Here is a 16,166-nt window from a genome sequence, read left to right as displayed (position 1 = left end):
ATTAAATTAAAAAAAAAGAAAGACCTTAAAGAAAGCGTCTTAGAAACGGCAGAGAGTATCATCCATATTTCGGTCACTTTCACCGACGCGCAAACTAGTTATTTTATTTTATCGAAGTTAAGATCCGTAACTCCATCTACCTTACCTTGAGCTTAAAATGCCACTTATACTAATTCTCAGCTCCCCCCAGTTCACAGAATTGAATGAACTTATCCGAGCCGAGCGGCTCTTTCTTCAACGTGTCCTCCTCCACAATCTTAAAAACATACCTTCTACCTAGATCCCGCTTATGTAGAATGTTGTCGATGGCTGTGGTAATTGATGCGCTGATAGCTTGAACCACCTCGCCACGCTTCTCGTCGAAAACATCTAAAAATGTGCTGAACACATCCGCCGGTAATCTTTCAATTCTTCACTTTATTAGTAACTTGTTTAGATGAATCCACCAGACCACTTACTCAAAATTGCTGATATTCTATGTGCCACTAGTAGGAACAAGACTGATGATTCCAAGTGAGAATCTTCGCTGTATTTTAAACCAGTTGCGCCCGTACAAAAGCCTGTTCTTGATAGCCTTGTGCCTTTGGCCGTACTCGGTGCTCGATGTCACGATGGGAAGTAGAAGAGGAGCAAGAGGGAAAGCTCTACTCAGAGAGTGGTTCTTAAAGTATGTCTGCTATGGGTAGTTTACGTTGCTGGAGCGTAGGAAGCAACTATATTTGTGGCGGAGTTTTTACTGAGCGGTCATACGTTATAATTTCTTGATGGTGTTGGACAAAACTTAACCCGTCAAATAAAAGTGATCGGGCCGTTTTGTGCGTATTGGGAAACGTTTTAGCGGTCATGTCACGGCAACTTAAATTGTGCCGTCGGGGCTCGCTCTTTCTCCCATTTCACTTTGGTTTTCACTTCGTTGTTACTACTTCTGATATATGCGCTTCCTGATAAGACCCCCGTATACTGATCGCAAACTTTTCCCAGATCCCCAAACCATTAGTCTAAAAGGGAAGCAGATCGTAACTTTTAGCTGAAAACAAGTCCTCCATATCCTGTTAAGATGAATGGCACCCATATAGCTGGGTGTTTGAAATCAATTTCGTGCTCTGGAAGTTTAAGCTGCTCGATCACCTTTAACAAGCCGCTGCGTGAATCCTGGAAACCCACCGCATCGTACCCTTTATCCTGGGCCGCACCCTGGGCTTTTAGCAGATGCTCTAGCAGCGTTATGGCTCTGGGAGTATCCAGCTCGTACAGCGCAACCTGCGCCTTCCGCCATATCTCCGCGACCGAGACATTCTCTTCGCGCTTGGACAACCCGCGGTAGAAGAAGATCGTCTAGAGCATCGAGGCAACATCATTCACTTTCCAGAGCCCATCGATGTACGCCAGAGCACCTGATTCCAAGACCGCGTGAGAAAAGCCCAGAACGTCGTTTCCTACAGTCGCGCTTCCCAGTCCACTCTAGCAGGCGCCGAAGAAGACTAAGGGGGCGCATTTTGTTAAGGCGGCGAGATCCAGGACGCGGAACTTGTCCTTGGCCTCGATGTAAGAATGCTAGGGCGATGAGAATATTGGCCTTCCGTGGGACCCGACGTACACAATGTCTGAATCCTCGAATACGGATTGGAGTTCCTGGACATCTAGTTCTTTAAAGTCTCTAGGGAGCATGTTAAAGAGTTGTAACACAACGACAGCTTCGATTCCAACCATTGGAATAGTTAACACCGCTTTGGAGTTAGCCAGGATAGCGGCCTTGGAAAGAGTGGCGTTCGTACCGCGCTGAGTTATTTGGCACAACACAGATAGGCTCGGAATCTGATATACGGCTTTCTGCAGGAACAGTGGCTGTCTATTTAGGACCAGTGCTGATCAAGGAAACATCTGCAGTGGGTGCGACGGAACGATGACTACATTGGCCTTGCTCCGAAGAACATCTTTAACTGGCTCCAAAATCTCCTTGGAAATGCTCTGGGTTATCTGCGCAAGCTTTTCCTTTGACCTGGGCACAAAGTCTTCGGGAAGATCGCCTGGGAGCATAGTGCGGTCCCTCATGGCTTTTATAAAGGTCAGGACCAGACTCCTGAGGTTAATATCCGTGAGGTTCCCTTGATGAGTGCTGACAATGCCGTCATGCACGACCGGCCGCTGAAGCGAAATGACGAAACAAGTCGCTGTGGATCTATGACAGAAGTTCCTCTGAGGCGCTGATGCTTCAGCGAGTCAGAGAGTGCAGAGAATATCGCCTTTAATAGAAGCTGGGTATTTCACTGCAAAACGCACAGCCCAGGAAATGTGGTATTTTCGGTGACATAAAGCGGGGCTGAGTTGCTGCCTAAATGTTCAGCACGTGTTCAGCCTGACGGGACAGCGCGACCATCTCTCAGCAATGTTATCTCAGTAAGCGACTCAGACGGCAAGGGCAAACTGAAGGCGCACTCACTAATACTAAAGTATTACTAGTCTCCGCCTAAATAAACGCCACTTTCTTTTAACCAATCAGCTATCTACCAACCTTAAGTTTACCCTGCCGTCTGAGGGCCTTTGGTGCGGAACTCTATAGTGCTTAACTTTAATTTTTGTAATTTTGTATAAGAGACACTTCCTCCTATATATTTGACTCCCTAATAATACCTTTTTAACCTAATAAGCTGATAAGTTAAGTTAGACCAGTCTCCTCCACAATTAATTACTTTTTTACAATAGGAATACCATTTTCTTACGAGTTACGCGCTTCTAGTATTTGGGTAGACACTGACGCGTCCCCAGCACTAATATACTAGGAAGTCTTATAATCGTCTCTACAAACGTCTGCACGAACATCTGCACGAACGTCTGCACAAACGCCTGTACAAAGCTCTATACAAAGCTCTGCGCGACGCTCTGCACAAAGCTCTACTTTAAGGCTCTACACAAGGCTCTGCTCGAAGCTCTATTAAAGCTCTGCTTAAAGCTTTATCGAAGCTCTGCTTAAAGCTCTATCAAAGCTCTACTCGGAGCTCTGCTCGAAGCTCTATCGAAGCTCTATGGAATCCGTCTGGTGCTTAACATTCTAGGGTTTGGGACCATCTAACGTGGCTCTGGAGCTGTGGGGTAGTTAGGGTTAGTATACGTTTTATTTAGGCAGTGTATAACTGGGTATTAGGGGAGGGGAGGGGGGGCAAGGGGGGGAGCATTAAGAGAGAATTTGCGCCGTAGTTGGACCATAAAGATACGTTAAAAATTTTCGACCTGTAATTTTAGAACTTTATATTAGCTAAAATACATAAATAAGTACATAGATAAATAAAGCGACCCTTAAAATATAATCAATTACCTTTTATAGTGGTTAACTAGTTAACTGGTAGAGATATATTACTCTTTAGTAGTATCACGTTCCCGTTAATAGTCGACCATTATACATTTTCGCACCAAAGGCCCTCAGACGGCAAACGAGATAGTAAGCCTAAATATAGGGGTTATATAACACTAGCAGGGGTTTTATAAAGCTAGTAGGGGTTATATACAAGCTATACTAGTTAAGTACTAGCGGGATTTACTGTCTCGTTTGCCGTCTGAGTCGCTTACTGAGATAACAGCAATGAGACTTCCACTCTTGAAAGCGAATCCAGCTCTTCACCAAAACAGTCAGCCGAAACTAGTGCCAAAAATGCCTAAGAAAGAAGAGTCAAATTTCTATCTCTATGCCCGCGGCTACTCCCCCGAAGAGCTCAATTTGGGACATGTAGTGTTTGGAAGCTACACTAGGCCTGACAAAGATCCACACTCTTCTATCGGCCAGTTAAGGTACGGTTTCTGGATCCCTCTTCGAGTGCACTGTGCAAGGTACTCGGTGTTCCGATGCGTAGCGATCTAGATCTTGGATAATGGGCGTATGTGCAAGAGTTGGTGGATTTCTGCATCACCACCACGGAGCTGTAGGGCCTCGAGATCGAAGCAAATGCTATCAAACTCGTCAATATTGGGAATGCCTTTGAAAGGTCAATGGGGAGGGCAGTTGCTGCTAAGCGATGCCGGCGTATCGCTCTTAAGGAGTTGAGTACCTTCTGATTGAAATCTCGTTAAAACCAGGCGATCAGTGCTAATCCTTTGGAAGTCCAGAGAAATTCCTTAACGAGAAAGTTCTAAGCATTGAGCCAACGCGAAGTAAAATCCAACGATGGCTTTCACTTAAGACAGGCAAATACCTCACCAAAACAATGCTACTCGGAGCGCCGAAGATCTGGATGTTGACTGGGTTATGAGTTCGTCGACGGCAAGAGCTTCGTGGGAGATGGGAACAGCGTCACCGCTGAGGCGGGCATCGCTGCAGAAATAATGGCTTTTTTTAACATCCCTATTGGCGGAGGAGGCAACATTATCCGCCAAAAGTCGACCATTGTCAGAGCGACCCTGCCGGGAAAGAGCGTGTGCGCCGCGCAATATCAGCTCCTGGATGCCAAGTACTTCCGAATAAGCTCGAAGAAAAGGGATCTACCCTTCCGCCTCTCTCTCTGCCGGTTCAGCTGAAGAATATTCGCAGCCCAGGCAATACGCGAGCCGAGGAGGAGGACAACCCTGATAATACTGTCAAACTCAACCTCTCCGGTGTTGGAGTTTCGGGGCACGAAGGTCCCGATGCGTACAATCAGCGTTTCTTGACAGAACTGGGAAAGCTTGGGAGGGATGGGGGGAGGACAAGCTTATAAATGATGTGTCAAGTGGAGAGGAGGCGGATGATGATGATGATGAAGAGTGGTGAGAAGGGTGGTGAGAAGAGTGGCGAGAATAGTCAGGATCAGAAGATAGCGATATTTTATATCAGGGGTTGTGTGAGACTGTTTGTTTATCCCTGCTAGGAGTATGCTGTTGAATGAGTATTAGTACTAGTTAATCTTACGCTTCCATAATGCGGCACACAACAACCGATTGCAGCCCTGACAAGACGAGGAACAATATTCTGTCGATAGGAGTGGTACCGCAGGCCCGTCACGTGCCTCCATCTACAAGTGGCAATATAGTTGTGAATGAGTTAATGGGTGGTAAAGGCCGCGTAATACTCTACTCCCCGACCTAAACAGCTATATATACCACCGCCGTTACAACTTAGATAGTTAAACAAGATAGAAGTAATCTATTATTCTAAGTCTAATTGTTCTAGCTTCTAATAGGTTATAAGCCTAAGTTTAGCGCTTCTACACTTAGAGTTATATTTAATAGGTTCTAAACTCTATTTAAGATTATCTATTATTACAAACCTAAGGCAGAAGAGTATAAATAATTAGATAAGGCGGTGACGGAAGCTAAAGGCGTAAGAGTTTAATTTGCTAGCTATAATATAAAGACATTCTACTAGGAGAAAAAGAGGTGGAATCTACACGGGATGTCACGGGACACCCCCGTGACACCTTATACACGTCCACCTGTTTCCACCGACTCAGCAACTAGAGACTGACCACGAGACGGCAATTTGCGGCAATCTGACGGCAATATGCCATATTCTGCCATATTCCGCCAAGTTCCAACAAATCCTGTCAAGTTCTGCCAGGACCACCACCTAAATCCTATTCTGCTCCGTGCACGTGTTGACTAAGCAACCAAGCTAACGATATATACCCTTTCTCCCCATTTTTCTACCTTCTCTCCTTACGCAACGTCTTAATCTTATTATATAGTTTATATACATAGCTTAATAATATCTACTTTGCTATATATTATTATTGCTTATCTTACTTCGTAATATAGGATAGATATTATTATTATTATATTAACTAAGTAGCAGTACTCTATATGCCAGAACTATAATAAATAGTAATAATAACTAATAAGATAATTCTAAGCAAATTAAAAAGTATATTGAATTTGTAAAAAGGGAAGCCCTAAAGCTTAAAAGTTAATTAAAAAGCTAAATAAAGACGTTCTACTATTAATATACCTATAGATTTAATTTATTAGTAACTTAGTCAATTAAGGCATAAGTATAGCAAGGAGGATATATACAGCCTATACGATTAAATTATCTATAAACGAGGATCTAAAGCTAGAGAAAAAAAAAGAAGAAGAAGAGCAGCGCCGGTTAAAGTGTTAGTGACTTAGTTAATTAAGGTATAATATAAACTTTACAGTATATATTTGTAACGGCTCGCATAAATACCTCTAAACTAAAGTTTATAGAATGCTATCTTACAAAGATACTAAGCTAAGGAGAAGGAAAGGGGGTCGCTAGGGCTAGTGTAAACAAATAAGTAGCGCGAGCCGCTAAGGCGCTAGTAGTAGGCGAGCTAACAGTAGAAAATAGTATAATAGGTAGCAGAATATAGTAGAACTTGGGTAGAATTTAGCAGGTAACGCGCTCTAGCGCCGTTATATCACCCCCCCCTTCTAAAAAAGCCTGCCCTTAGGCGTTATCTAAGCTCCCTATTATTGTTTAAATTATTATAGTTATCTAACCCTTCTTCCTAGCATTTAATCTAGTTATTTAATTTATATAGTAGTCTAGGGAGGTTAAAGTAGGCTATATAAAAGTCCTGTAGCTTATAGGGAGAGTACTTAAAATTAAATGCAGGGTACTATTTTAGGTCTTTATTATGGCCTACCTAGCTTATATAGTATTTTAAGACATTATAGTTCTTTTTAACTACTAGGATTTCTTTAACTTCTTATTCCTCGTCCTCTATAATCTAGATTAATAGTAGGGGGTTATTATACTGCCTAGGTAGTGGATTATCTATAACCTTTTATAGTCGGTCTAGGGAGAAAATAGGGTAGATCCTTATTAACTCTAGTAGCTTAACCTTAAAAGAGTATCCTACCCTCTAAAGAATCTTATATAGGCTAGCTATTTAGTAGTCTAGCTTATAGCTCGGCCTCTAGAATTTCTAGTTCTTTATTAATACCTATACTTTATCTCCTACTTAGAAGTCTATTTCGCAATAATATCGGTTTATATTGGACTTCTTCTTCTTTTACGCCTTTTTTTATAATTATTTAAGCAGTCTCCTAGGCTCTATATATTCTCTCAGCAAATACTTAAGCCTCTTTATAGCTAAGGCGTTCGCGGGCCGTAGTGGGTTTAGTAGGCCTATCCCAATTAAAGGACGTTTATAGTGCATACCCGTAGAGCAGTTTAAATAGTAATATCCCTATACTATTATAGGGGAGTATAAGCTACGCGTAGTCTATTATAGGCAGTAGTTCTAACCAGTTATTTTAATAGTAGTTTATAAAGGGATGTAGTTGCTAGTTAAGGTACTGGTTTATAATCTTGGTTTAACTATATTATAGAACGTGGGCAGTAGCTACAGAGTGTATGTATTCAAGGAGTCTATAAAACGTTACGCGATCAATCGTAAGGGTTAAGGGCGTAAGGAGGTAATATACCTACGCGTAGCTAACATAAGCTGTACGCGAGGTGTACGCGAGAGCACGGGGCTCTCCTATAGAGGCCCCTACGGTGGGGTTCTGTAATACTACCCCCCCTCTTATAGAGGCGGAGCTCCGGCGACGCTGTAGTTACTATATATATATAAAAGGGACACTTAAGGTATAGAAAAGAAGAAAGGGGGGTATTGCTAAAGGTTTAAAACAACGTTATATAATAAGGCTTGGCATCTAAGAATCTGACTAATTAGACAACTTTAACCGCTAGTTAAAGTTCCTAGATATCTTAACAATATTCCAGTTACGTGATCACACTTTACCACAATTTAATAGCAACTTGCCCTTATATAGTAATATATAACGGTTTAACTCTATAAGGGCTCCTATAAAGGATTAGGTATAAAATCTCTACTTAGGCCCAGTTTCTATAGGTTCGCGTAGTAAAAGTCGCTAATTAGATCCTTTGCATTTTCGAAGTCTTCCTATAGTTGCCATTCTGGCTAATTTATATCAAATCCTATATATATAGCTCTGTAGTAGAGCCATCGTCCTCTACCTTTGCCAAAGTATTTAGAGTTAGTAATTCGTTTAACGGTCCACTCTTTATAGTTCTTATCTTCGTTATTACGGACGCTTTAAGTACAATGTTACGACTACTTAGAGAAGAGTCGGAAGAAGCTAGTTGGTTAATATAGGCACGGACTAGGATAGAACCCGTAGAACTATACGACGAGGAATAGTAAGCGAATCACATAATGGTTAAACGTGTTGGCTGCATTAAACGTAAGGGACGTCACGTTTAATACAGATAAGACGTACATTACGTATAAGAAGGATTTCATAGGAGTACGGTTATGTATTTAAGGACCCTCAATCCCTACCTAGATAGTTCCTTCCTTATAGTAATTCTTAGAATATAATTAAAGTTAATCTATTAGGCAACCACTCTACCAGTTATTATTACGTTGTTAACTACTATCTTTACATTTTCTATACACCTAGCCCATTAACAGAACCTATTATAGTCCCTGCTATAAGGTTCCGTTATATAATTACTACCTAGTTACAGTATTAAATACAAAAAGTTAAACAATATACTACCAAAAGCAGCCACTATAACGCTATTGACGATGGCAACTACTTTAAGGTCAGGGGGTAACACTAGTATAGCGGATACTAACTTGCAATAACCTATAACGGTAAGACAATTATAGGAAATAGTGGATTAATTAATAGAAAATAATACGGTACTTAAAAACAGACTTAATGGAATTAGAGTAGTAAAGGTTAAGTTACTATTAATTAAATAATTCTTAGGAGAAAGATCGAAGCTTAAAGGATTTCTAACGCAAATACATTTTAAGGTTATATAAGAAGGGGCTAAGTTAGCCATAATAATAGACTAGATAGCCTATGCAGGACTATTCCTAATAGGTTAGGCACTTAAATGGTTTAAACCCTACTTAATAGAAATATAGACTAACGGAATAACTACTGCCAATTAAGAGGTACGATTTGTGTTTTCTAGCTAGGTAGGATTCGCGAAACGATTAATACAGATATTTGGGGACCTGGAAGCAACGACTATAGTAAAAAAAAAGCTTTAGAACCTAATATAGCGAACTTTAGTAATTAAGTATATAATATAGTTTTAAATACTTANNATATAGGTNAAATNGAANAATAANGCGCTTATNGNATAGTATAAANANGGACTTAAGGCTAAAGTCTAGGACGTAATTATTCTAATAGAAGATGCGGACACCCTAAGGGAATTAATAGATTAAGCGATTAAGATTAATAATAGGATCTTCCAAAGGGAACAGGCTAAGAAAGGCTAAGATAGAGTTCTATAGTTATATAAGACGTAAAGTACGCAATAACTAAAGCTAAGTTAGAAACTATGGTATAGCGCAGAGCTAATAGACCTAAGCGGTACTAAAGAAGCCTATAAGAGATAAAGCAAGAAACTATAGAAACCTAAAGGTTAAGGATCTAGTAATTATAGGACTAAGGAGTAGAGGCTAAACTAGGGATCTTAATAGTAGAAGATATTTAGGCGGACTCTATAATAAAGTCAATAGTTTAAAAACGGAGCTTACATAAATTGCGGAAAATAGGGTTACTTCGTAAAGGATTACAAAGATGTTTAGAGTTACTATATAATAAAGGGAACTAGACTAGTAGCACGTAATACACACGTATAGAGGGATAATAGTATACTGTGAGGAATAAAGGAATGTTCAATTAAAAGTTTTGCGTTTTATTATAATAATATATGCTAAATTTATAAAGATGCCAAGTATGGCGCAAGCTATTGGCCATAAGAGCTAGAGTTAAAAGGACTTAAAGGAACTAAAGAGTTAGATAAAGAATAAGATTGACTCTACGAGCTAGATTAAGATATTACAGTAATATACAGATAATGATTAGCAATAATAACAATAGAGTTAAAATACTTATTAATTAACAGCGATAAGGACAGTAAAGGAACTAACTAGGGGTATCTAAACCTTAATAATATAATAGAAGTAGAGACTAAGACCGCTATAAAGCAAGGTTTAGTAACGGGTATTATAACACCGTTAAATATAATATCCATCGCTTTATAAGACAGAAGAAGTAATATCTAAGGACGATTAAGCAAGCAGATAACTACTAGTGCTAGCTTACCACTTAATAAAGGCAAAAGGCCAAAGGCTTAAGATTCTTATAAGGAGATAAAAGATAACTAAGATTCTTAAGATAAGATAAGGTAAGCTTAAAGACCTATAATAGACAGAAACCAATAGAGTAGAGTAGTAGCTTAGTTTAAAGATATATAAATAAGCTCGGGATAAGAATTCCTAATAGCATAAGACTTTTAAGACGAGATAAGTAAGATTTAGGACTCTTAAGACGAGATAAGGACACTAGTAAAGCCTAGTTAGACTAAGGCTAAAGCTAAGCTTAAGTTAGAAGCAAACTCAGGATTAAAAAATCCAAAGGGTTAAGAATTTGGGGCATAAATTAGGACACCCATAAGCAAGAGGTAAGAAGCTTCTTTATAGATTAGAGAATCTGCAGTATAAATAGTAATTAGACTAGGAGATAGATATATAGACCTAGAAGACTTACTAGGGGAATATAGTGTTTAGCCTAAAGATTAAAAAGTTAATACTAAGATTAAGAAGCACGAAGACTTTAAGAATTTACTTATAAGACGTAATATAAAGGAAACTATAGAGGAATTCAGGGTAAAAATTACTTCATGGCAAGAACAGAAACTAGATAAGAGGTCTAGTACATTAGGACATATAAGGGACAGAGCGCTAGTATAAAGGATTACTAATAGGCCTAGAGCAGGCATACTAAGAGCTAAGTAGCTTACCAAACTGGAATAAGAAGAGAATTTAGGGATTCCTACTAGGTTCGAAGAACGATATACTAAAGGCTGTTATAACGTAGTAATAAAGAGATATTTCCTTACGGACGAGCCGTATATACTTAAGTAATTATACTAAAAGTGGTATAGACAACGACATAATAATAAGTAGGAGGATTTCTATATATAGTTAGACGAAAAAGTTATCTAAAACCACCCAATTACAGAAAAGGCTATAACTTATATTAAGGGGGCCTTAATTATAATATTAAAGGATCTAAAGGAGCAATTAGAGGACTAGAGAAGTAAAAGATAAATTTTAGTACCCGCGAACAAAGTCGCAACGCTTAGATTAATATAAGAGAGGTTTAAACTTAAGAACAAAGACAAGCCGAGAGTTAACTTAAGATATTAAGTATATTACATATTATCGTAGATAATATACGTAGATAATACGTGTAATATATATAGAGCACTAAAGGATAAAAATCAAAAGTATTTAATAAGGATGTATTAGATAATAGATAAGGTAAAGTATCGAAACGCTAAGTATATGCATAGTTAGCACCTAGTAGAAGTTTAAGAATAAGGGGACTTAATACTATAACTAGGAAAATTCCTTACGGAAGAATGCCTAGATGGATAACAATAGTGGGAATATCTAGAGAATACCTATTTATGGTATATTAAAGACAAAAAATAAACTAAGTATTAGCCTAAGTTAAACTAAGTATAAATAAGATCTAGCAGCTAATAGTTAGGAAAAGTAGAGGCCTACGGAAGGACGAGTAGTAAAGAGAGATAATAATAGTAATATAAAAGATAAATAAGAGTTTAAGAAAATCCTTAATGTAGATAATAAAGACCCCTAAGGCCTAATTTATAAGATTAAATAAAAATATTATAAGGATATAACCTAGCAGCTAAAAGAAGACCTAAAGGGTTGCAAATAAGCTATATAGCGCTTTTATAAGTAATACCCTAAGAAACTAAAACCCCTAGACTAGGTATAATATAAGGAAAAGCTATGCTAAGGTTATAGCCGACCACAGTGTTAAAATTTATAGTAGTTAAGATGTTATAGAACTTTAACCGGCGGTTAAATTTATTTAATTAGCTAGATTCTTGCCAAGAAACGCTACGCGGATTAATTTAGGTAGCAGTATAGAGTTTTACTAACCTTACTTACTAAACTAACTAATTAGGATTTCTATGCCCGGTACGGAAAATCGCTATTAATTTAGTTAAGGGCAGTAAGTGGAACTAATATCTTTATAGTAAAAAATAGGCAACCCTATACACTGCCTATTTTAGAGTTATTTATTTAATTTAGGGACTAAACTATTTAGGGGAGAGGAGTATTATTACGGCACTAACCTAATACATACTGTTTTATACTGTCTTATACTATTTCTTACTATTAGCTAGCCTATTACTAGTGCCTTAGCGGCCGGCACTACTATTTATATATAATACCCCCCTTCTACCTTCTTCTCCTCTTTATACTATAACGTAGTTATTTAGTCTACTTTATTATAGCGCTGTAATATTACTGCTACCTATATCTTAGGAGTCCATTTGAGGTAAGAATACGCCTATTTTAGCCTCGCCTTTTATTGCTTAGGTATAATAAGAGGCTTCTCTATTATAATGCGGCGAAAATATTACTTTTTTTAAAGGCTTTATATAGAGATCGCTTGTAGGTAGAGACGCCCTCTAGGAATACAATCTCTTTAAATAGCTTTTGTTGGTGGAAACGATTAAGCTTAATACGCGCAATAAGGCGCTCTTTTATTAGAGTATTAATATTTAGCTTTCTTCCTCTCTGCTTTTAAGGGGTCTAGGTATCCTTTTAAAGGGAGGTAGAGATTACACTGTAAATGATACTAAGAGAGCTGCCGATCTTCTTATAAGCTTAATTAGCATAGCAATTAAGAGAATATATAATATTACGCTCGCGTAAAAAGAGCCGAGTTTCTATATTTCAAAGAACTAAATAGCTAATTAGAGGTAAATAGTGGCCACGTTTATAACGTATAAGATTTAGCATTTTAAGATGTATATTAAGATGTATATTAAGATATATATTATATCTCGCATTTTAATTACTTTATATTACCTCTAGGTTATACTCTTATAGCTTCTTTAGCTGCTTATAAATTATTAGATTACTATAAGAGCTATACTTTATATAGCTAATACCGCACGAACGCTAGTAGGGAGGGCAGCTAGCCCGCTTATGTTACCCCCTTATAACAACCCCTGCTAGCCTTATTAAACCCCTACTAGCGTTATATAACCCCTATTAGGCTTATTATCTTATCTGCTATTTAAGGATCTCTAGTACGAAAATATAGGAGGGTTGACTTATTAATAGAACGCGACACTGCTAAAGAGTAATATATCTCTACTAATTAACTAGTTAACTACTATAAGAGGTAATTAATTATATTTTAAAGGCCACTTTATTTATCTTTATACTTATTTATATATTTTAGCTAATAACGTACTCTATAGGTAAGCGGCCTACCTTAAAACCTTACCAAAAATTGGAAAAACTGCACCTTAATATCTTAACAACCACTTAATAATAAATTCTAAAAATTTGGGTTTAGACTTTTATATATACTCTATAGCTTTTATTAAGGTTGCATCGTAAATAGATTAGTGGTTTTTAAAATATAGTAATTTAGCCTTATTTTGGCCCCTAAGTTATAATATCTTAAAAACTACTAACCTATTTACGATGCAACTTTAATAAAAGTTATAAAGTATATATAAAAGTCTAAATCTAAAGTATTAGAATTTATTATAAAGTGGTTGTTAAGATATTAAGGTGTAATTTTTCTAATTTTTAAGGTGGGCCGCTTACCTATATAGGCCGCTTACCTATAGAGTATGTTATAAAGTTCTAAGATTATATATTAAAATTTCTTAACGCATTAAGTATTAAAAACGGGGCTTTCCTTATCTATACCTACTACTTTTTCTATATCCGTATAACTGTAATAGGCTGCTAAACCTAGCTATTTTTAACTATTTTATATCCGTGGAGCTTTTATAGCTAGAGGACGATTTTACTAGTTATCTTACTAAGATTATAAAGTCAATGATAGTTTACGGCCCTTACGGCTCCTAGAATCTATAAGCCCGCTATATAATTACACTAGGGCTAAGCCTTTTATTAACTTACTTAAAGTAATTGTGTAATAAAGCCTTATAGGAAATATTACGGTAAACTTATTAATGGGCTAGGTATATAGGTATAGAATAGTTAATAACGTAAATATAACTAGTAGAGTAGTTACCTAATAGATTAACTCTAATTATATTTTAAGATTTACTATAAAGAAGAGAACTATCTAAGTAGGGACTATGGTCCTTTAAATATATAATACTATGCCTAAGAAATATACTAAGTACGTTGGGATATTAGTACATTAGTATATTATATTCCTATATTTCCACGTTCTTATATTCTAAACTTATAACGTAACTAGCTATATAACTTAGCTACCCTATTTCCTATAGCTTAACTAATTCTAGCACCTCCCGTACTATCTTAAATAACCTATTTATATCTTTTCTTAGTAGTCGTACTACTGCTAATATAAGGTCCGTAATACTATTCCCCTCCTCTTTATCTTTATTCTTAAAGATACCTTCTATTTCTAAGTTGTTTATTAGAGGTATAGTATTCTTATCTTTAATTTAATAACCTTTATTATTCTTAATGCCTCCTATTAGATCCTCTATGTTTAATTATTATAATTAACTAGTAATATTTATCCGTTTACTTAATAAAGCTATACTATCCTATTCTTATTATATAGAGAAAAAGTTAATATATATTATAATCGCGGCTCTATCTAGTTGCTAACTTTCTTTTTATACTAAGTATACGTAAGCGAATATATAATTATTCTATAACGTTTAATCTATCTCTAATGCTAAATATACGCGTTTTATTAATCTTTATAACCGTCTAGTTCCTTATCTAATTTATCTTAGGGTCTTATATATTAGTAGTGGCTAAAAGACTAAAGAGTAAGCTAGTTAAGGCCCTTATTAAGGGTTATTATTATTTTAATAAGGCGTTTTAAGCTCTAAAAGTTTAACTAAATACTTATACTCGCCTAAGCCGTCTAATAAAGGTCTATAAAAAGGTACGCTTAAAGGAGTTGCATTTAGTAGAGTAAGGTCTGTCTAGGCTTAAGGCTAAAAAGACTAAAAAGGATTTAAATTAAGAAGAGGCGGAAATAGTTTATATGCTAATAGTAGATCCCTTAGATAACCTGGCTAGTTTATTATCTTTAACTAATCCTTTTATCTTTAGCTCCTTTTTAATATTACCTAACCTATTTTCTTTTAATACTCTTATACCTTTTCTATAGTGTTCTTTAAATTCTATAGTATAAAGTATGCGGTACTAGCGCGTCCGTAGGCTTATTACGGCAGTAGTAGTTCCTAAGGAGGTTAAAAAGTAAGGTAGTAGGAGCACTACAGGTAACTTGTAGGCGCCTCGTAGGCGCCTTATAAGCGAGTCCTAAAAGGTAAGGAGATGGATTATAGGGTTTTCTCAAGTTGAGTCTTTCTAAAGTTGAGTTTTCTCCCTATATATAAATAAGGAGTAGTCCGTGTGGGCCCAATAGGGATCCGAATCGGACGTTAAGCAATGAATTATTATTAAATTCTATAGTAGTTTTTAGGTAGTCTCGTTATAGCTTATCCATTTTACCTTATACTATATTTTATTATTAATGTCCTTATAACTAATAATCTTTAAAACTTACTATTTATCTTCTTTTTACCCTCTATATATATCTGCTTTATAAATTAGTGGCTTAATATTCCTATATACTAGCTATAGCATTATAATATATTATATAGGGTAGATCTTTATCTTAGCTAGTAAGTTTAGTTTAAATATAACTAATAAAACCCTTTATATAATTTTAAAAGGTTCTAGTCTAATATAGTTTAAATTTTTACTTGGTTATTAACACTTAAAATTTTTATATAGTAGCTATACTTTATCCCCCTCCTTAAGATCTAGTCCCTTAGATCTTTTAGTATTATAGTACTTTTTTATCTTTTCTTATACTATCTTTAATAATTCTATAAGGTCTACGTAAAGATTTATTAGTATCTTAATTTTTTTCTTTACTTATTATAATAATAACGATATCCTTAGCTTATATCTATAATTTGCTTTAAATAGTAATATACCTATTCCCTTCTATAGTGTTATATATAAACTATATAACTAGTAATAGCAATACCTAATTGTTTTATGCGTAATTAATATAATGTCTTAATTACTGCTCTAGTGTCTAATTTAATCTTTCTATTTATTTATTTGTCTATAAATAATATACGGTAAAAGTTACTACCCTAACTCCTTATTCCGCTAAGAATACCTCTTAAAATACTACTATAAATCTTA

The sequence above is a fragment of the Cenococcum geophilum genome (genome assembly GCF_001692895.1).
Source record: "Cenococcum geophilum 1.58 unplaced genomic scaffold K441scaffold_59, whole genome shotgun sequence".
Lineage (NCBI taxonomy): Eukaryota > Fungi > Ascomycota > Dothideomycetes > Gloniales > Gloniaceae > Cenococcum > Cenococcum geophilum.
The sequence above is the reverse complement of the archived record's forward strand: the minus strand, read 5'-3'. Positions refer to the sequence as shown.